The sequence below is a fragment of the Gigantopelta aegis genome, chromosome 7 (assembly GCF_016097555.1).
Source record: "Gigantopelta aegis isolate Gae_Host chromosome 7, Gae_host_genome, whole genome shotgun sequence".
Lineage (NCBI taxonomy): Eukaryota > Metazoa > Mollusca > Gastropoda > Neomphalida > Peltospiridae > Gigantopelta > Gigantopelta aegis.
In genome coordinates this window covers 26,410,757-26,433,952 of record NC_054705.1, presented here as the reverse complement: position 1 = coordinate 26,433,952, position 23,196 = coordinate 26,410,757, and the positions used below count along the sequence as shown (strand labels likewise).

Below are 23,196 nucleotides of genomic sequence, written 5' to 3'. Positions count from 1 at the left end.
GCTGATTTTGGAATTAGCTCCTTTAAATCACTTTACTTTACTGCATTTCGTTTCATCAAGTCAAAATGAATTAGACTATATCGTTTCATCAAGTCAAAATGAATTAGACTATATCGTTTCATCAAGTCAAAATAAATTAGACTATTTCGTTTCTTCAAATCAAAATGAATTAGACTATATCGTTTCATCAAGTCAAAATGAATTAGACTATATCGTTTCATCAAGTCAAAATGAATTAGACTATATCGTTTCATCAAGTCAAAATGAATTAAGACTATATGTTTCAAAACAAAAATCCACCAAATGCTAACTTACTTTCTGTCCAGCGTACAATGTAGAAAAGTACACTGTAAAATTGACAGTTTTAAAATGTCACATTTTCATTCTTCCATGGGTGGTTGATTGCCCACACCAGGAACATGCACACCAGGCACGGGGAGGGGCAGTTATATATGAGAAACAATAAGACAAAGTTCCTGGTTACTTTAAAATTGTCCTTTTTGTCTAGCTGAAGGAAGGAAGGAAATGTTTTATTTAACAACGCACTCAACACATTTTATTTATATGGTTATATGGCGTAGGACATATAGTTAAGGACTGCATAGCTATTGAGGGAGGAAACCTGCTGTCACCACTTCATGGGCTAGTCTTTTCGATTAGCAGCAAGGGATCTTTTATATGCACTATCCCATACAGGATAGCATATACCACAATCTTTGATGTACCAGTCGTGGTGCACTGGCTGGAGCGAGAAATAACCCAATGTGTACCACTTAGCTATATCCAGATGAAAGAAGACACTACACATGTATACATGCAGGGGCCTACATGAGTTACTGCACCTCACACAAATGTTGTACCACTGAGCTACATCGAGCCCCATCCTGATGAAGAAGACACTACACATGTATACATGCAGGGGCCTACATGAGTTACTGCACCTCACACAAATGTTGTACCACTGAGCTACATCGAGCCCCATCCTGATGAAGAAGACACTACACATGTATACATGCAGGGGCCTACATGAGTTACTGCACCTCACACAAATGTTGTACCACTGAGCTACATCGAGCCCCATCCTGATGAAGAAGACACTACACATGTATACATGCAGGGGCCTACATGAGTTACTGCACCTCACACAAATGTTGTACCACTGAGCTACATCGAGCCCCATCCTGATGAAGAAGACACTACACATGTATACATGCAGGGGCCTACATGAGTTACTGCACCTCACACAAATGTTGTACCACTGAGCTACATCGAGCCCCATCCTGATGAAGAAGACACTACACATGTATACATGCAGGGGCCTACATGAGTTACTGCACCTCACACAAATGTTGTACCACTGAGCTACATCGAGCCCCATCCTGATGAAGAAGACACTACACATGTATACATGCAGGGGCCTACATGAGTTACTGCACCTCACACAAATGTTGTACCACTGAGCTACATCGAGCCCCATCCTGATGAAGAAGACACTACACATGTATACATGCAGGGGCCTACATGAGTTACTGCACCTCACACAAATGTTGTACCACTGAGCTACATCGAGCCCCATCCTGATGAAGAAGACACTACACATGTATACATGCAGGGGCCTACATGAGTTACTGCACCTCACACAAATGTTGTACCACTGAGCTACATCGAGCCCCATCCTGATGAAGAAGACACTACACATGTATACATGCAGGGGCCTACATGAGTTACTGCACCTCACACAAATGTTGTACCACTGAGCTACATCGAGCCCCATCCTGATGAAGAAGACACTACACATGTATACATGCAGGGGCCTACATGAGTTACTGCACCTCACACAAATGTTGTACCACTGAGCTACATCGAGCCCCATCCTGATGAAGAAGACACTACACATGTATACATGCAGGGGCCTACATGAGTTACTGCACCTCACACAAATGTTGTACCACTGAGCTACATCGAGCCCCATCCTGATGAAGAAGACACTACACATGTATACATGCAGGGGCCTACATGAGTTACTGCACCTCACACAAATGTTGTACCACTGAGCTACATCGAGCCCCATCCTGATGAAGAAGACACTACACATGTATACATGCAGGCGCCTACATGAGTTACTGCACCTCACACAAATGTTGTACCACTGAGCTACATCGAGCCCCATCCTGATGAAGAAGACACTACACATGTATACATGCAGGCGCCTACATGAGTTACTGCACCTCACACAAATGTTGTACCACTGAGCTACATCGAGCCCCATCCTGATGAAGAAGACACTACACATGTATACATGCAGGGGCCTACATGAGTTACTGCACCTCACACAAATGTTGTACCACTGAGCTACATCGAGCCCCATCCTGATGAAGAAGACACTACACATGTATACATGCAGGCGCCTACATGAGTTACTGCACCTCACACAAATGTTGTACCACTGAGCTACATCGAGCCCCATCCTGATGAAGAAGACACTACACATGTATACATGCAGGCGCCTACATGAGTTACTGCACCTCACACAAATGTTGTACCACTGAGCTACATCGAGCCCCATCCTGATGAAAGAAGACACTATACATTTATACAAACGTTAAAGTTTGTATTGTTTAACGACACCACTAGAGCACACTGATTTATTAATCATTGGCTATTGGATGTCAAACATTTGGTAGTCTTAGAGAGGAAACCCGCTACATTTTTTTATTAGTAGCTAGAGATCTTTTATATGCACTTTCCCAGACAGGATAGCACATACCACGGCCTTTGGTGTACCAGTCGAGGTGCACTGGCTGGAACGAAAAATAGTCCAATGGGCCCACCAACTGTATTATCGAAACATCGCACTCAGTCTGTTGTTTACTGGAACCATGTCACCGTAAAAACTAAAACATTTAATTAAAGGTGTGGCAGGCTACACAACACACATTGTGTCTACCTTAACTAAGCAAGCAATACGTGTGTATATTGTTATTCCAAATTTATACAGCTATTTACAGTGTAAACAAACAAAACTGAATTAGCACAGTCATGAGTGCCAGCATGTTACACACACACTTCACACACATGTACAGTACCACAGGCTTTTATAATGAAATATCTACACACACACAGTACCACAGGGGTTTATAATGAAATATCTACACACACACTTCACACACATGTACAGTACCACAGGGTTTTATAATGAAATGTCTACACACACACACTTCACACACACACACACAGTACCACAGGGGTTTATAATGAAATATCTACACACACACTTCACACACATGTACAGTACCACAGGCTTTTATAATGAAATATCTACACACACAGAGTACCACAGGGGTTTATAATGAAATATCTACACACACACTTCACACACATGTACAGTACCACAGGGTTTTATAATGAAATATCTACACACACACAGTACCACAGGGGTTTATAATGAAATATCTACACACACACTTCACACACATGTACAGTACCACAGGGTTTTATAATGAAATATCTACACACACACAGTACCACAGGGGTTTATAATGAAATATCTACACACACACTTCACACACATGTACAGTACCACAGGGTTTTATAATGAAATATCTACACACACACAGTACCACAGGGGTTTATAATGAAATATCTACACACACACTTCACACACATGTACAGTACCACAGGGTTTTATAATGAAATATCTACACACACAGTACCACAGGGGTTTATAATGAAATATCTACACACACACTTCACACACATGTACAGTACCACAGGGTTTTATAATGAAATGTCTACACACACACACTTCACACACACACGCACAGTACCACAGGGGTTTATAATGAAATATCTACACACACACTTCACACATACATACAGTACCACAGGGGTTTATAAAGAAATATTTACACACACATTTCACACATACATACAGTACCACAGGGGTTTATAAAGAAATATTTACACACACATTTCACACATACATACAGTACCACAGGGGTTTATAATGATATTTCTACACACACACTTCACACATATAATATCACTGTATCACAGGGTTTTATAATGACATTTCTACACCACACACACACACAGTATCACAGGGTTTTATAATGACATTTCTACACACACTTCACACATATAATCACTGTATCACAGGGTTTTATAATGACATTTCTACACACACCACACACACACACACACACACACACACACACACAGTATCACAGGGTTTTATAATGACATTTCTACACACACGCTTCACTGATGTTCCAAATGGTTAGTTGTTGGTTGGAGATCACTGATGTGGCATGTAACTTCCCACTGAGCCATTAAAATGGTGAGTGGCAGTCAGTTTCGGGATGTGAACCCAGTAACTTTAAAATTATTAAATTTGATGGTTTAACCACTAAACCACAGACAATGTGTCCCATTTATGAACCCTTCAGTGGGGGTACTTCGGATTTTGCTCATCGACATTACTGGTATAAATATTACTGCAGCACATTTCCATTGTTAAAAACGTTTTGGATGAGAAAGAGCAGATCTGTTCAATAAATCTGGATTACAGTCATGATATCAGTAATCAAACACAGAAAACATTGATGCCATGTTAACTCTGGCAACCAAAATGGCATGTCCACTTTCCGTTCTAAGTGTTTCTGATAAAGAAATTTTGGGTATGGCGCTATGGAACTAAATGCAACCACGGTGAACACGGGGTATTGGGGGTGGGGGCTCCTTTAGAAAGAAAATGGGTTACGTTTAGGGTTAGGGTTAAGAAAAATCTTACAGTAATGATAAGAGTAATTAATTTGGTCAAAAAGTTAACTTAAAAAAAATATCTGCCAAAACATTTGGGTTTGGCGCCATACCGTTTTACCCTGTGGCAGAAACCCTGCTTCGGTTCTTTTCATGATAACATTGGATCATAGACATGTGTCATCCATTACTTGACTTTATGACAGACTATAGTCTTGATAAAACTCATTTCCAACACTACATGGATATGAAAAGAGGTTTGTTTTATGACACCACTAGAGTACAGATTTATTAATGATTGACTATTGACTGTCAAACATTTGGTCATTGTGACAAAGGAAACTTCATTACCAACACTACATGGATATGAAAAGAGGTTTGTTTTATGACACCACTAGAGTACAGATTTATTAATGATTGACTATTGACTGTCAAACATTTGGTCATTGTGACAAAGGAAACTTCATTACCAACACTACATGGATATGAAAAGAGGTTTGTTTTATGACACCACTAGAGTACAGATTTATTAATGATTGACTATTGACTGTCAAACATTTGGTCATTGTGACAAAGGAAACTTCATTACATTTTTTTATTAACAGCAAGGGTTTTTTATATGCACTTTCCCACAGGACAGGACATACCATGGCCTTTGATATACTAGTTAGGATGGGAATAGGTTCACTGAGGGGATTCGATCCTTCAACCACTTGGTTGTACGCTTTCTTTAGTGTACATCAGAATTTTTATATTCATTTTCTTAAGTATTTTTTTGAAGAAAAAAAAAGTTTTGTTTGATACCACTATAGCACATTGATTTATGAATCATAGGCTGTTGGATGTCAAACATTTGATACCACTATAGCACGTTGATTTATGAATCATAGGCTGTTGGATGTCAAACATTTGATACCACTATAGCACGTTGATTTATGAATCATAGGCTGTTGGATGTCAAACGTTTGATACCACTACAGCACGTTGATTTATGAATCATAGGCTGTTGGATGTCAAACGTTTGATACCACTTACAGCACGTTGATTTATGAATCATAGGCTGTTGGATGTCAAACGTTTGATACCACTATAGCACGTTGATTTATGAATCACAGGCTGTTGGATGTCAAACGTTTGATACCACTACAGCACGTTGATTTATGAATCACAGGCTGTTGGATGTCAAACGTTTGATACCACTACAGCACGTTGATTTATGAATCATAGGCTATTGGATGTCAAACGTTTGATACCACTATAGCACATTGATTTATGAATCATAGGCTATTGGATGTCAAACATTTGATAATTTTGATATAGTCTTGGCGTTAAAAAAAACCCCACTACATTTTTCCATTAGTAGCAAGGGGTCTTTTATATGCACCATCCCACGAACAGGATGGCACATACCACAGCCTTTGATATACCAGTTATAGTGGACTGGCTGGAATAAGAAATAGCCCAATGGGCCTACTGATGAGGATCGATCCCAGAGTGACTGCACATCAGGAAAGCACTTTACCACTGGGTTTTGTCGCTCACTGATATCAACTCCTGCCAATAGTAAAATTAGTAAATAAGAATTAAAGTTAAATTTGGTGAATATATTTTATAATAAATTCATAAAAAGCTTATTTCAGAGTTAGAACATTTAATTAGCCTTTGTTTTGTTGCCTTTTGTTTGACTCTGACAAACAGAATGCAATATCTGCAAGAGAGGATTTATTCATCAAGAGCGGCATTCTTTCATCCTTGAATACTGAATGCATTTTCTCACACACTTCACTTTGATGTCAGCAGCAGGCAAAACAACTAAGAAAATCAATAACAAATTGCTTGAATTTAAAGAGGAGTGTTCATTGGGTTTTTTCCCAGCACATTTTACACTCCACTGCATATTTTTAAAATGAAGTGTTTGAAGAAAGTGAAAACAATTTCATGGCAAAAACCCCCATTCCTAATGAACAAAATAGGCATTTGTGAGCAATATGAAACAAATGGCTGTGGATTGTTGGTTATATATATTTTTAAGTGGTATTATTAACATTTGGAATATTTTCTAACAGCGTCAGCACAAACAAAAAAGGACATCAACTCTGAATGTAATATTAAAAATACCACTCAACTGCCTTTTTAAACATAACATGTATGGATCAGAAATTATGAATTAATTTACAGTCAGACTTTATAATAAATTTATGTAATTCTACATAAATAATTAACTAATTGAACATTACAATAATTTGTTTGATTGTACACAAATCAATTAAAAAATAAGTCAACATTTCAAATAATATAATCCGTCTCAGAAGTATAATACATTGTGAACAATTCACATAACAAAACCTAAATTCAAACTTACATGTGCAGTGGCCATTGGCCAAGAAATTGTCAAACGAAAACTTTCAGAAATGCATGTTTGTATCCATCAAACATGTATTCCACACACACCCATGCAAAATGGTAATCTTTTTAACGCATTGCCTTTTTCTCTTCCTGTGTGCCAATGAAACAAATTGCAATTAATCAAGTGAGTGTCCAATGGCCATCGTGAAAACAGTGGCCGGTTTGTCCACTAAGAGTGATTTACGCACACCACACTGACACTAAGCCTGAAGGATGACCCTCCGGAGTGGTCAGGCACCTTATTACAAACATTATCATCGTATAATTACTGGTAGCCACTTCCTCCGCCACATATTCTCATTATGCTAATCAGTGTTTATATGGGACCTCCGCCAGGAAATTGCTCCTTTCTTGCACCAACAATGGAAGGAGTTTTATTAAGGTGATTAATTAAGTTTAATGAAGTTCTATTTTTCATGCATGAAAAGAGATTCTGTGGATTTGTTTTCTGGTATTTATATGATACATGCTGCCACTCTAAACTCCCATCAAACCTGCATGTAATAAGATACATCTGGGTCAGGTAATATAAAGCACCCATAATATTTACGACAGACGAAGAGCACAATGACTCATTTAAACAATGTTTGCATGCTTCAAGGGTGGTGTATCAAATACATAAAGAACTGAATCATCTGCACATGTACAGGTTTCAAGACTTCCACCACCCAACTACTACTGTCATAATTTATCATTTGCCAACAGTGTTCCACCCTCTACACACCATTCTACACACTACACACCATTCCACCCTTTACACACCATTCTACACACTACACACCATTCCACCCACTACACACCATTCCACTAGCCTTCCGGTTAACATACAGTAGAATACCGTTGGGTCGAATTCGGAAGGGTCAAATACACCGCAACGTTCGAACCAAAAACAAAGTCCCGAGTTACACTTACACGGTGTTGACCTAATGGTTGGGTCGAACTACCCGATGGGTCAAACACTTTCTCGAGCACCGACGGAGTTCGAGCCAACGGGATTCAACTGTATTCTGTGTTGTTCATATGCTCTTACATGTGTGTACATGTGACTATCACACAAGTGATCATTATGGCTAAATGATGTGCAATGTGTGCTCTACACAACCCTCTGTTACGGTCCCCATTGAAACAGCAATATGTATATGTATGCACCACACGCCTGGCTCTCTTGTATATAGCCGTTAATGTTTATTTTTTAACACAAATATTATACAGCATCAGAAAAACAAGTAATTCATCAGTTTTCTCTTTCTGGTGTTTAGTAAATTTGTCATCTAAATTCAGGATGGTTAACTAATATTGGGATAAATGTATTAAATGTAACTATGTATCCTAAACAACAATTATTATTATTAAATAAATACAAACAAGACAAATGTTGGCAGTTACTATTATTGAAAATGTATGCGTGACACATATTTTAAATATAATTTATAAAGTGGTGAACAATACATTTAAAAAGTATGTTTGCCATACATTGGTTGTAAAATGGGCTGGAGGCCTAAATTGCTCTGAATACAAGGAAATATTGACTGAAATGGAATTATTTAATGTCACTACATGAAGATGTACACAGTTGGTGTTTACATCAGTGTGACTCGAGTTTTATTTTTATAAGGAACTGATCATCAACCAAACTTCATACACACACTCAATCTTATTAGTGAAGTAACTTGTGTACATGTATATTATGTAAAACTAACAATTTCTAACAAACTAGCATGAAGGCTGGGGGAGGGTTTGTGATCAGAGAACTTTTGGAAAAGACATTCCAGTCCATAATTCAGTTTTTTAATTCATTATTCAAATTTGAATTAGGTTTTGCTTTGTAAACAACATGTAAGAAATAAATGAATAAGTGAGTGAACAATGAATGGTTTAAAGATACTTCAGTGTGCAGAGAACACTGGGTATTGGATGTGCATGAAGGACATAAAAGGTTTTATCCTATAACTTACTCATGATATTAATGTCATCAACCCATTTGATATTACCATTATTAACCAAAATGTTTTGCTGTCAATGGGTCATTTGTTTACAGCCAACAAGACTTGTATCTATGTGTAGCTGAGCATAACATTTTGATGAAATTTAGTTGAAATGCATGACATCAAACTACATTTGTGCTAATCACGATGACGTCATATTACTGGTGAACATATCGAATTGAAATGTTATTTTAGAAGTGTTATACGATATATAGCTACTCATATTTTTTTAACATGTAAAATACCAACCTTGGTTAGAATTAATCGGTATCTGTTTCAGTACAGTCTTGACAAATTCTGATTAATATAGACTCGGTTGATATTTTCCATATTAAAAAACACACGTGACGAATCCTTTATTGATCCCATGATCCACAGAAACTAAAGGCGATTTGCTCTCTTACTGAGCTACATCCCAGTGTGAAAAACAATAATGCCAAATCGTGGAGGCAGTCATGTATGAAATACATATTAAATCAATATAATATAGAGCTGTATAGAACCAACCAACAACTTGCTCCAGACTATAACAGCTTCACAACAACTCATCATGTTCATTATTTCATTCTAAAGTGACCCTCATTTCCGCATGGCTCTAGTAATTTCCACGATGCTGCTTAAACACTGTCCACAACACTACTGTTTGAGGCGATGGTCGGGTGAAAATAGGCAGAATGGATTGCGGGAGTGTGTAAACTTGTCATCCAAGGACATGCTGTGACTTTCAATCATCTAACAACAAGGCTATTTTTAGAAGACAGTTCAGTGAGCTGGGAAGATCCATGCTGCATTCAGAACAGTAGCCAGGGTGAAATAAAAAGAGTTAACACACAACCTCTTGGCAGTCAGAACAGTACACACAACCTCATGTATTCAGAACAGTAGCCAGGGTGAAATAAAAATAGTTAACACACAATCTCATGCATTCAGAACAGTAGCCAGGGTGAAATAAAAATAGTTAACACACGACCTCATGCATGGCTTAGAGGACATGCAAAAACCTAACTGGAAATATAATAGTGTCTAAACTAGTACCATGGTGTGTGACATTGGGACACAAAACCATATGCTTTTTAACTGGATTTATGTCAACAATTGTCTTTAGGACAACAACATGTACTAGTGATGGGGGCCTGATCATAGGAAGTTAAACATTTAAGCATTAAACATGTATATAGCATAAAATAATTTTAACACATACATGTAGATGATTTCATTAACAATTTTTATTTTAAGACAATTTGTTACTTTCCTAAAATTTCCGAGGCAAGTGTAATTTATGAGGACCCTTCCCCCACCCCCACCCTGACTGCTGGTGTATAAATGTCACACTGAAAACATCATGATATCAATAATGATGTCATTCTTGTTTTCAAATAAAGCTTGGAAGGCATTTTGCAATGCTGACATGAAAGCAAACGTAGGAATAACACCACCTGTTACAGGGATACAAAGTAGTAAAATATATAGTTAAACCATATAGCTTATAGTGAATAATTCTATCATAAAGTTAGCCTTTACTAAAGCTTCAAAACATTACACATAATTACAGCTTCATGTACATGTGTACATATTCGTATGCATTTGGTTAATCTCATGCTCGAAACGTGTGGTATATGAGCATGCTAAAATAATTCAAAGTCAAAGGTTAATCTAAAATCTAAAACTTGTAGAAAAACACAACCGTATACATGAAAAATATAAAGTTGATTTATTTCTAAACTCGAAAATAATTTCGAATTCATACCTTCAATTATAGAAATAGCCCATTACTGTAATGTGCTACTATTGTGAATAATTCATCAGTTTTGACATGTTTACACCAACACTACTCCGGACCTAATTACCACAGCAATTCCAGTCTAATTTCAGTGCAAATTGCAACTTGTTTGATGCAGAGGTCATGACCATGAATGGGTGGAGTGATCATTCCCAGTGGGATCCTCGTAACAAAGGGAGACAACTTTTTCAATTTCGCTATCATCATACGGCAAGTGTTAAACGAAGCTGAAAATACAGCAGATATCTAACTTTAATTACTTTCTGACTGTATATTATTAAGGCAATGGCAACATTTCTATTTAGTATACATGCAACACTGTAGTCATATATAGTATCAGCAGTTCTATTAAAAGTGACCACTTGAACAAATCTAGTAACTAAAACATTTTAAAAACCCCATTAAAACTTAGTTAAGTCTAAAACATATTGTACTTAAATTGTGTAATGTGTGTAAGTAATTCATTAAAGTTTACATCCTAAATGTTTAAGATTGCATTAAAATGATGTAGTGATGTAGTGCACTGACATAATCGGGTCTTTTTAATCAAATTTAAGTTGTCTGGTAAATCATACCTGTATTATGTTAATTTATGAAATACCACAGTATTTCTTTAACCCTTTCCAAAATGTATAAATAAGCCCGAGTCATATTATACATTAATGAAGTAATTTAGGGAAATACTTCCTATAAATACCTGGCTTATTAGGGAGCAGTTACAAAATTAAATACTGTGCTGTTGAAAAGAAAATTGATTTGTCTTAAGAGCTAAGTGCACGTATATTAATCACGATTCTGTGACAGGACTGTCAATCACAGTGCATGGCAGGTCACGTAAAAGAATGTTAACAAGCACAGATTCGATATTGTCCCTACAACCACAGAGATCTGTTCACCCAGCCAAATGCATGCAAGTGACAGTACTAATCATACACACTGTTTATTCCATGTCCCAGGAGCCAATTGGAGACACGTTCATTTAAAGCAGTCTGATTAATTATGTACTATAGTAGTAGCAGTGTTCACAGTGTGGGACGACCAGCCATGGTGTTGTAGTCACATCATCACTAGGCTAGTACTGGTATACAATGTCCCAGACAGGCAGGTGGGTGACAGGGGAGGGGTAGGCAAGTAGATAGTATAGGGCCAGGCAGGTTGGTAGGGAGGGGCCAGCAGTGGACTGGTGGAAGGACTCGAGGAGTGCTAATGGTCCACTGGTTAGGGGGCGCAATACTTGCCTTGCCCAAGGCGCTGGCAACCCATGCTATGCCACTGGGGGCCAGGCAAATGGTAGTAGGGAGGGGCCAGGCAGATTGTTGGTAGGGAGGGGACAGGTAGGTAGTTGATAGGGAGGGACTAGGCAAATGGTTGATAGGAATGGGCCAGGCAGGTGGATGGTAGGGAGGGGCCAGGCAGATGGTTGGCAGGGAGGGGGCAGGCAGATAGTTGGCAGGGAGAGGCCAGGCAGGTGGATGGCAGGGAGGGGCCAGGCAGGTGGATGGTAGGGAGGGTCCAAGCAGGTGGTTGGTAGGGAGGGGCCAGGCAGGTGGATGGTAGGGAGGGGCCAGGCAGGTGGTTGGTAGGGAGGGGCCAGGCAGATGGTTGGTAGGGAGGGGCCAGGCAGATGGTTGGTACGGAGAGCCCAGGCAGGTGGATGGTAGGGAGAGCCCAGGCAGGTGGATGGTAGGGAGAGCCCAGGCAGGTGGATGGTAGGGAGGGGCCAGGCAGATGGTTGGTAGGGAGGGGTCAGGCAGATGGTTGGTAGGGAGGGCCCAGGCAGATGGTTGGTACGGAGAGCCCAGGCAGGTGGATGGTAGGGAGAGCCCAGGCAGGTGGATGGTAGGGAGAGCCCAGGCAGGTGGTTGGTAGGGAGGGGCCAGGCAGGTGGTTGGTAGGGAGGGGCCAGGCAGATGGTTGGTAGGGAGAGGCCAGGCAGATGGTTGGTAGGGAGGGGCCAGGCAGCTGGTTGGTAGGGAGAGCCCAGGCAGCTGGTTGGTAGGGAGAGCCCAGGCAGGTGGATGGTAGGGAGAGCCCAGGCAGACGGTTGGTAGGGAGGGGCCAGGCAGACGGTTGGTAGGGAGGCCAGGCAGGTGGATGGTAGGGAGGGGCCAGGCAGATGGTTGGTAGGGAGAGGCCAGGCAGGTGGATGGTAGGGAGGGGCCAGGCAGGTGGATGGTAGGGAGGGGCCAGGCAGGTGGTTGGTAGGGAGGGGCCAGGCAGGTGCGTGGTAGGGAGGGGCCAGGCAGGTGCGTGGTAGGGAGAGGCCAGGCAGGTGCGTGGTAGGGAGAGGCCAGGCAGGTGCGTGGTAGGGAGGGGCCAGGCAGGTGGATGGTAGGGAGGGCCTAGGCAGGTGGATGGTAGGGAGGGGCTAGGCAGGTGGATGGTAGGGAGGCTAGGCAGGTGGATGGTAGGGAGAGGCTAGGCAGGTGGATGGTAGGGAGGCTAGGCAGGTGGATGGTAGGGAGGCTAGGCAGGTGGATGGTAGGGAGAGGCTAGGCAGGTGGTTGGTAGGGAGAGGCTAGGCAGGTGGATGGTAGGGAGAGGCCAGGCAGGTGGATGGTAGGGTCAGGGCTAGTTCTGCCACTCGCCAAATGTGAATTTTAAGAACAATTGGTAAATTTGATTTTAATTGTATAATATATGATTGTGTAATACTGATATTTTGTTGGAAAATAGCTATATATAGATTCTACACTTGTGAAATAATTTGCGAAATTTTCAGATTTCTGTTGGGTGGCCAGGTATGTTGGTGTTAGGGAGGGGTGAAGAGGGTGGTAGAGGGGTCAGGCAGTTAGGTCATGGGGGGATGGGAAGGTGTTATAGGGATGGCAGGCAGGTGGGTAGTCGACAGGCCAGGCAGGTGTATGGTATGAAGCCTAGACAGGCAGGCCGACGGGTGACTTATTCAATGTAGCAAATCCTATATATTAATGTCAATGCAAATTTGTGGCATATTTAATGAGTATGCTGCATGGAAGAATGGCATATTAAGTGGGGACTCAGTAGGGTGGTATATCTATTCTACATAAACTGAGCCGTTAGGACCTGAATAGTTTTACTTTTAGTCTGTCACCTTGCCACCTGCTGGTGATTATTACATAAATAAAAACTTGTCCAGAAGCAATTATGTAAAGGGGAGAATAGGTTGGTGCAATCAGTGGTGAGATGTAGCCTTCCAAGGGTGGGTGGGTGGGTGTGACCAGTGGTGAGACGTAGCCTTCCAAGGGTGGGTGGGTGTGACCAGTGGTGAGATGTAGCCTTCCAAGGGTGGGTGGGTGTGACCAGTGGTGAGATGTAGCCTTCCAAGGGTGGGTGGGTGTGACCAGTGGTGAGACGTAGCCTTCCAAGGGTGGGTGGGTGGGTGGGTGTGACCAGTGGTGAGACGTAGCCTTCCAAGGGTGGGTGGGTGGGTGGGTGTGATCAGTGGCGAGATGTAGCCTTCCAAGGGTGGGTGGGTGGGGGGGTGTGATCAGTGGTGAGATGTAACCTTCCAAGGGTGGGTGGGTGTGACCAGTGGTGAGACGTAGCCTTCCAAGGGTGGGTGGGTGGATGGGTGTGATCAGTGGTGAGACGTAACCTTCCAAGGGTGGGTGGGTGGGTGGGTGTGACCAGTGGTGAGACGTAGCCTTCCAAGGGTGGGTGGGTGGGTGGGTGTGATCAGTGGCGAGATGTAGCCTTCCAAGGGTGGGTGGGTGGGTGGGTGTGATCAGTGGTGAGATGTAACCTTCCAAGGGTGGGTGGGTGTGACCAGTGGTGAGACGTAGCCTTCCAAGGGTGGGTGGGTGGGTGGGTGTGATCAGTGGTGAGACGTAGCCTTCCAAGGGTGGGTGGGTGGGTGGGTGTGACCAGTGGCGAGATGTAGCCTTCCAAGGGTGGGTGGGTGGGTGGGTGTGATCAGTGGTGAGACGTAGCCTTCCAAGGGTGGGTGGGTGTGACCAGTGGTGAGACGTAGCCTTCCAAGGGTGGGTGGGTGTGACCAGTGGTGAGATGTAGCCTTCCAAGGGTGGGTGGGTGTGACCAGTGGTGAGATGTAGCCTTCCAAGGGTGGGTGGGTGTGACCAGTGGTGAGACGTAGCCTTCCAAGGGTGGGTGGGTGTGACCAGTGGTGAGATGTAGCCTTCCAAGGGTGGGTGGGTGGGTGGGTGTGATCAGTGGCGAGATGTAGCCTTCCAAGGGTGGGTGGGTGGGTGGGTGTGACCAGTGGTGAGATGTAGCCTTCCAAGGGTGGGTGGGTGTGACCAGTGGTGAGATGTAGCCTTCCAAGGGTGGGTGGGTGTGACCAGTGGTGAGACGTAACCTTCCAAGGGTGGGTGGGTGTGACCAGTGGTGAGATGTAGCCTTCCAAGGGTGGGTGGGTGTGACCAGTGGTGAGACGTAGCCTTCCAAGGGTGGGTGGGTGTGACCAGTGGTGAGATGTAGCCTTCCAAGGGTGGGTGGGTGGGTGGGTGTGATCAGTGGCGAGATGTAGCCTTCCAAGGGTGGGTGGGTGGGTGGGTGTGACCAGTGGTGAGATGTAGCCTTCCAAGGGTGGGTGGGTGTGACCAGTGGCGAGATGTAGCCTTCCAAGGGTGGGTGGGTGGGTGGGTGTGATCAGTGGCGAGATGTAGCCTTCCAAGGGTGGGTGGGTGGGTGGGTGTGATCAGTGGTGAGATGTAACCTTCCAAGGGTGGGTGGGTGTGACCAGTGGTGAGATGTAGCCTTCCAAGGGTGGGTGGGTGTGACCAGTGGTGAGACGTAGCCTTCCAAGGGTGGGTGGGTGTGACCAGTGGTGAGACGTAGCCTTCCAAGGGTGGGTGGGTGGGTGGGTGTGATCAGTGGCGAGATGTAGCCTTCCAAGGGTGGGTGGGTGGGTGGGTGTGACCAGTGGTGAGATGTAGCCTTCCAAGGGTGGGTGGGTGTGATCAGTGGCGAGATGTAGCCTTCCAAGGGTGGGTGGGGTGGGTGGGTGTGACCAGTGGTGAGATGTAACCTTCCAAGGGTGGGTGGGTGTGACCAGTGGTGAGATGTAGCCTTCCAAGGGTGGGTGGGTGTGACCAGTGGTGAGACGTAGCCTTCCAAGGGTGGGTGGGTGTGACCAGTGGTGAGATGTAGCCTTCCAAGGGTGGGTGGGTGTGACCAGTGGTGAGATGTAGCCTTCCAAGGGTGGGTGGGTGTGACCAGTGGTGAGACGTAGCCTTCCAAGGGTGGGTGGGTGGGTGGGTGGGTGTGATCAGTGGCGAGATGTAGCCTTCCAAGGGTGGGTGGGTGGGGTGGGTGTGATCAGTGGCGAGATGTAGCCTTCCAAGGGTGGGTGGGTGGGTGGGTGTGATCAGTGGTGAGATGTAACCTTCCAAGGTGGGTGGGTGTGACCAGTGGTGAGACGTAGCCTTCCAAGGGTGGGTGGGTGTGACCAGTGGTGAGATGTAGCCTTCCAAGGGTGGGTGGGTGGGTGTGACCAGTGGTGAGACGTAGCCTTCCAAGGGTGGGTGGGTGTGACCAGTGGTGAGATGTAGCCTTCCAAGGGTGGGTGGGTGTGACCAGTGGTGAGATGTAGCCTTCCAAGGGTGGGTGGGTGTGACCAGTGGTGAGATGTAGCCTTCCAAGGGTGGGTGGGTGTGACCAGTGGTGAGATGTAGCCTTCCAAGGGTGGGTGGGTGGGTGGGTGTGACCAGTGGTGAGATGTAGCCTTCCAAGGGTGGGTGGGTGTGATCAGTGGCGAGATGTAGCCTTCCAAGGGTGGGTGGGTGGGTGGGTGTGACCAGTGGTGAGATGTAACCTTCCAAGGGTGGGTGGGTGTGACCAGTGGTGAGACGTAACCTTCCAAGGGTGGGTGGGTGTGACCAGTGGTGAGACGTAGCCTTCCAAGGGTGGGTGGGTGGGTGGGTGTGATCAGTGGCGAGATATAGCCTTCCAAGGGTGGGTGGGTGGGTGGGTGTGACCAGTGGTGAGATGTAACCTTCCCCACCCCAAATAATGTTACACCTCATAAAACATTTTGCATACCTCCCACTGATCTACCGAGTGATAATTTCTGGTAAATCAATTATATCTTCAAGATATGGAAGAACTCATTTTACTAACACTCCACCATGTTGATTAATGAATGACTATTGCTATTAGAGGTAAAACATATGGTCAATAATACATTTGATTTGTAACACTACTACTCAAACTACATTGTTTACTGAGTGACTATTGCAATTAGAGGTGGTGCAAGGGGTGCATGTGCCTCCCAATTTTCTTGATCCAGTAGTAGCAGTGATGGCTTTTATATATATATATATAAACTGTTTAGTCAGCTCACCCCCGAAATGTTACCAGCTCACCCCAGTGTTTGGCTAACTCACACCAGTCCAATTTTACTATCCAGAAACATTTGTTTGCTATATAATCTAGAATCCCCCGCACCAAGGCCTGTATTAATATCGGATTAATTACCAATAATCTTTTAATAGTAATGATTGTCTGGTACAGTTTGATTCTCCAAGTTTGTCTTAATATGTGATATAATTTGTTAAATGATGGTATGTTGGCATTTACAAAGTTTTTATAGGTCTGTGTCCCTAATGATATCCTTAATTAGTATACAATTGATATTGCAGACCGTCTCGACAGTCGGTGCTGTCTTGGGGATCAATGTTTTGTGATGGCAAAGCACCAATCAGTAAACATTGCAGACATCATTCATGTTGGCCTGGCATGTGTGTATTGACAAAGATTTTACAATGTTTCAAACTCACGGAGTTGCAGCTGCTAACTGTTAATTAGTAGCACCAACTAATGTGTCGGTTTGGTTACAGCAGATGAAAGCAGTTTAATAATTGTTCATTGCTTGATATATTTTACTACAGTACTATGACATTTCACACCCCTGAACCCCAGAGCATGTTCTGGCATGAAATATATACACCACAGTAGTAGACAACAATATTAATATCTTTACAATTGGGGACAGTAAAGTGGGATTGGGGAGAGTTGACCAAACACTGGGCAGAGCTGGTAACGTTTTGAGAGAAGTTGACTAAACAGTTTGGGGTGAGTTGATCAACCACTGGGGTACCTTAGTAGGGGGTGAGTTGGTTTTGGGGCGAGTTGACCAACCACTAGGGTGAGTTGGTTTTGGGGCGAGTTGACCAACCACTAGGGTGAGTTGGTTTTGGGGCGAGTTGACCAACCACTAGGGTGAGTTGGTTTTGGGGCGAGTTGACCAAACACTGGGGTGACTTAGTAGGGTGCGAGTTGGTTTTGGGGCGACTTGACCAACCACTAGGGTACCTTAGTATGGTGCGAGTTGGTTTTGGGGCGACTTGACCAACCACTAGGGTACCTTAGTAGGGGGCGAGTTCGTTTTGGGATGAGTTGATCAAACACTGGGGCGTCTTGGTAGAGGGTGAGTTGGTTTTGGGGTGAGTTGACCAACCACTGGAGTAACTTAGTAGGGGGGGGGGGGGGGGGGGGGGGGGTGGGGGGGTGGGGGGTGGGGGGGGGGTTTGGGACAAGTTGACCAAACACTGGGCTGACTTGGTATGGTACAAGTTGGTTTTGGGGCGAGTTGACCAAACAATGGGGCAACTTGGTAGGGTGCAAGTTGGTTTGGGGGCGACTTGACCAAACACTGGGGCAACTTAGTAGGGGGCGACTTGGTTTTGGGGCGAGCCGACCAAACACTGGGGCGACTTGGTTAGGGGTGACTTGGTTTTGGGGCAAGTTGACCTGCTCCCGTCTTTTTTTAAAGTACATTAAAGGCTTGTGTGTTAATCAAATCTGGATTGACTGAATTCAACACACCATACACTGTATGCACAATAAGGACCTAGGTGCAGCATGCTTTCAGAGTTGACTACACGTATATATGCAATGACACATGCGTGTATGTGCTTGAATTACATTACTTACAGGTATGTACAAAAAGCTGATTCTGCTCTACTGCAACTTCCATTGGTAACACACCAGTCAGACTGGTTTGTGGGCAACATGTAGTTACACATCGGAGAAGTCGATTGGCCGAGATAACATAGACCAAGTACTTGATTGGCTCAGGTTAGGGACTACAGGTAACTTGAAATGTCAACAAGTTTAGTGACCCATGAAGGTGTTTGTTTAATAGAAAATGGTGATACATAACAGTGTATGGCAGCTAAGGAAACACGAGTGGTGTAGGAAAGTGTTATCAGTACAGTTGGTCACCATTATTCAACAACCATCTTCAATAGTCCTGGACAGACAGTCCAGATAGCTAAGGTGTTTGCCCAGGGCAGCATGCTTGAACCTTAATTACATATAAGCACAAATATATATATATATATATATATATATATATATATATATATATATATATATATATATATATATATATATACACACACACATACAGTCAGATCCGTGACATTAAATATATAAATCAAGGCTCATTCACAGTCAGTCTAATCATTCCTTGGTTAAAGACATCTACAATTGGTACCCACTTCATTTACAAAATATAAAAGTAGAAGACTTGATTGTTCGAAGTTAATCCTTAAAAGGCAATACACATCTACAGATTAGCCGACATCTGTAACTTGGACATCACGTGACACTCAGCTCGAGACAAGATCAAGAATGCCAAGTTAACATACATTAACCCTGGGAAAATTATTTTTAGAATTTCTTTTACTTACGTACATCCCTGTATGCAACTTCTAGTTGCTTTACCTTTAATTTTCTATAGAACACCAATAAGCAAGACATGAAACCTGAAGAATAACACACATGGACCAAATGATTGTACAATGTGGTATGTACAGTCATTTCCTGGTACAACCTAATCCAGCACAGCCACACTTTCAACTTTCACTATCAGTCATACATGTACTGTATTGCACAAGAATAGTCATTATAAAGTTGTCATCGGATTCCTACACATATGAATGCTATAAATACTATAAGCATCAACTATTCTAAGAAATGACAGCTCACAACAATCTATAATTTCTCCAGTCTCCAGTTTGTCATATACCAGTTGTGGGGCACTGACTGGAATGGTTTGTCATATACCAGTTGTGGGGCACTGACTGGGATGGTTTGTCATATACCAGTTGTGGGGCACTGACTGGGATGGTTTGTCATATACCAGTTGTGGGGCACTGACTGGGATGGTTTGTCATATACCAGTTGTGGGGCACTGACTGGGATGGTTTGTCATATACCAGTTGTGGGGCACTGATTGGGATGGTTTGGCATATACCAGTTGTGGGGCACTGACTGGGATGGGGTGAAACCTGACAGGTCCACCAAGGGCATCCATGACACCCCCAGGGCTGGCTCAGGGTGAACATAACATTTTGTCATATATATTCTTCAAAAATGCAAAACTAGTTATTTTGCAACAAAATGCCCATTATTACATGAAATGTTTTTGTCAGATGTTCGTAAAGTTACCAATGGGCAAATTTGTAGAGTGGCAGAATTAGCCCTGCATCTCAGTTTAAAACTGTGAGCTACATTCGACTTGACAGCATTAAGTTTTCACTACATTTGTTTGTTAGTGCAGTATGACACACACAACGATTTTGTGGATCATTTAGTCCTCATGGGACAGTTCATATGCACCCACGAAAAAATAATCCTTTCAAGTAGTGGTATTGGTGTCAAACATTAGGTTACTTTGACTTCATTTGACAAACAATAAGAGAAGAAACCTAATGCCGTCACTTAGGCTGGTCCTGCCATGTATCTACATAGTTCAAGACATACAGGGAAATATAACCAGTATGACACACTATGAGTCGTAATGATTTCAAATGCACATCGAATGACTTCCTTCTTGGGAGCAACGTCATAACAAAAGACTTCCCCATCATTACAGAAAATGACATCATTTCATCGTCTCCTAAGTTCCGTTTGAAACATTTTGACATGGTCCTTGTTATTCATAAATTTGTTTATTAAACATAATGTAGATAATCAATAAATTGTTACACTTGTGTGTGTGACTCATACTGATTTTACGAAACTTGTGTCAGGATTCATATATCACCCTCACTCTCTCTTGAGCAATACAAGAATGCTGAGACTCATTTCGTAAAACCAGTACAACACACAAGTGTGTATTGTAATCTATATAGACCAACACACAAGTGTGTGTAATAATCTATATAGACCAACACACAAGTGTGTGTAATAATCTATACAGACCAACACACAAGTGTGTATAGTAATCTATATAGACCAACACAAAAGTGTGTGTAATAATCTATATAGACCAACACACAAGTGTGTGTAATAATCTATATATACCAACACACAAGTGTGTAATAATCTATACAGACCAACACACAAGTGTGTAATAATCTATACAGACCAACAAACAAGTGTGTAATAATCTATACAGACCAACACACAAGTGTGTGTAATAATCTATACAGACCAACACACAAGTGTGTAATAATCTATATAGACCAACACACAAGCGTGTGTAATAATCTATACAGACCAACACACAAGTGTGTAATAATCTATATAGACCAACACACAAGTATGTAATAATCTATATAGACCAACACACAAGTGTGTGTAATAATCTATATAGACCAACACACAAGTGTGTAATAATCTATATAGACCAACACACAAGCGTGTAATAATCTATACAGACCAACACACAAGCGTGTAATAATCTATATAGACCAACACACAAGCGTGTAATAATCTATATAGACCAACACACAAGCGTGTAATAATCTATACAGACCAACACACAAGTGCGTGTAATAATCTATACAGACCAACACACAAGTGTGTGTAATAATCTATACAGACCAACACACAAGCGTGTAATAATCTATACAGACCAACACACAAGTGTGTGCAATAATCTATATAGACCAACACACAAGTGTGTGTAATAATCTATATAGACCAACACACAAGCGTGTAATAATCTATATAGACCAACACACAAGCGTGTAATAATAATCTATATAGACCAACACACAAGTGTGTGTAATAATCTATATAGACCAACACACACGCGTGTAATAATCTATAGAGACCAACACACAAGCATGTAATAATCTATATAGACCAACACACAAGCGTGTAATAATCTATATAGACTAACACACAAGCGTGTAATAATCTATACAGACCAATCCTATAATCCACTGCAATTCAGATGAGCATTCTACTGCCTGCCCCTCACATGGAAGAGTTGACAACAATTTGTGAAATGCTTGGTTTGGCTTCACTGCAGTATACTGTGTATTTAACACGCTGGTGAGCACAGACTTCACAGTGTACTGCAGTACCCGCTAAAACAGGTCATGACATCTTGATCCCCGGCTATCAGTGTACAGTGTATGGCATCTTGGTAGGTAAGACAAACATCTCAAGGGACAAAATACAGAACACCCTTTGACATGGAGCAGTGAGCCAAGCAATCGACAACCGCCTGACTAATATTTTGGGTATTTATTGTCACTTACTGTAAAGGTACCAATTCATCCATTTACATTTCGGAATGCAACTTTGCAAGTAAGTTGCATAGTATCTAAATGGGCCATTAACGTTACTGCTTAATACTAGAGATAAAAATAAAATTGCATTAAAAAAAAATCCTGAAAATGAAGGGAAGGGGATGGGGGGGGGGGGGGGGGGGGGGTGTCTTTTGTGGGCTATTGTTCAAAGAATAAAGAGGAACACTTTGTGGGTTGTGCTAAATTCCGGAATTCTTAATTTTCTAATAGTAATACAGATCTTAACTTAATATTACCAACAAAGTCTATTTTGTTGAACCCCACCACTTGAGTACTGATTAATGAATCATCGGCTACTGGATGTCAAACATTTAGCCATTCTGACAGTGTTCAGAGCAAAACCAACTACATTTTCCATTAGCAGCAAGGCATCTTTTATATGCACTTTTCCACAGCTCATACCATGGCCTTTAATGTACAATGTATGTACTAGTCATGGATGACTGGGACGGGGAAAACGCCAATCAGAGAATGAGTCCAGGTCAGTAAGAGTTTTCAGAATTCCTATTTTCTATTTTATGTAATATTACAGATCTTAACTGTTAATGTTAACACCGGTGCATATACCAAGATTTTACTGTCATTATGCACTGCATAGTCTCCATTTTATTGTACCATCTGTCACTGTACCAGATTTGGCATATATCAAGTTTCCTGTATGTGGAAAGTTATGTTCAGTATTCAGTATGTTCCCTGATACGTATAATAATTTCCTGGTTCTTTCACTTTAAATTAAAGACAAAATTTAATGAAATTACAGGCCTTTGGATTT

General features: G+C 42.3%; 1 protein-coding gene across 4 annotated transcripts in view; it reads right to left on the bottom strand.

Moving 5' to 3' along the window:
• LOC121377606 (contactin-5-like) overlaps nucleotides 1-23,196 on the bottom strand; it is a 69,769-nt gene that overhangs the window by 27,806 nt on the left and 18,767 nt on the right. Inside the window, exon 1 of one of the 4 annotated variants that reach the window (XM_041505668.1) lies at nucleotides 9,660-9,800. The exons of 2 other annotated variants lie outside the window; for them this stretch is intronic. The gene's annotated coding sequence lies outside the window, so the exon portion shown is untranslated. Of the gene's footprint in view, nucleotides 1-7,123; nucleotides 7,242-9,659; nucleotides 9,801-23,196 lie in introns of those variants that run through there. One more of the 4 variants, XM_041505670.1, reaches the window with a different exon arrangement.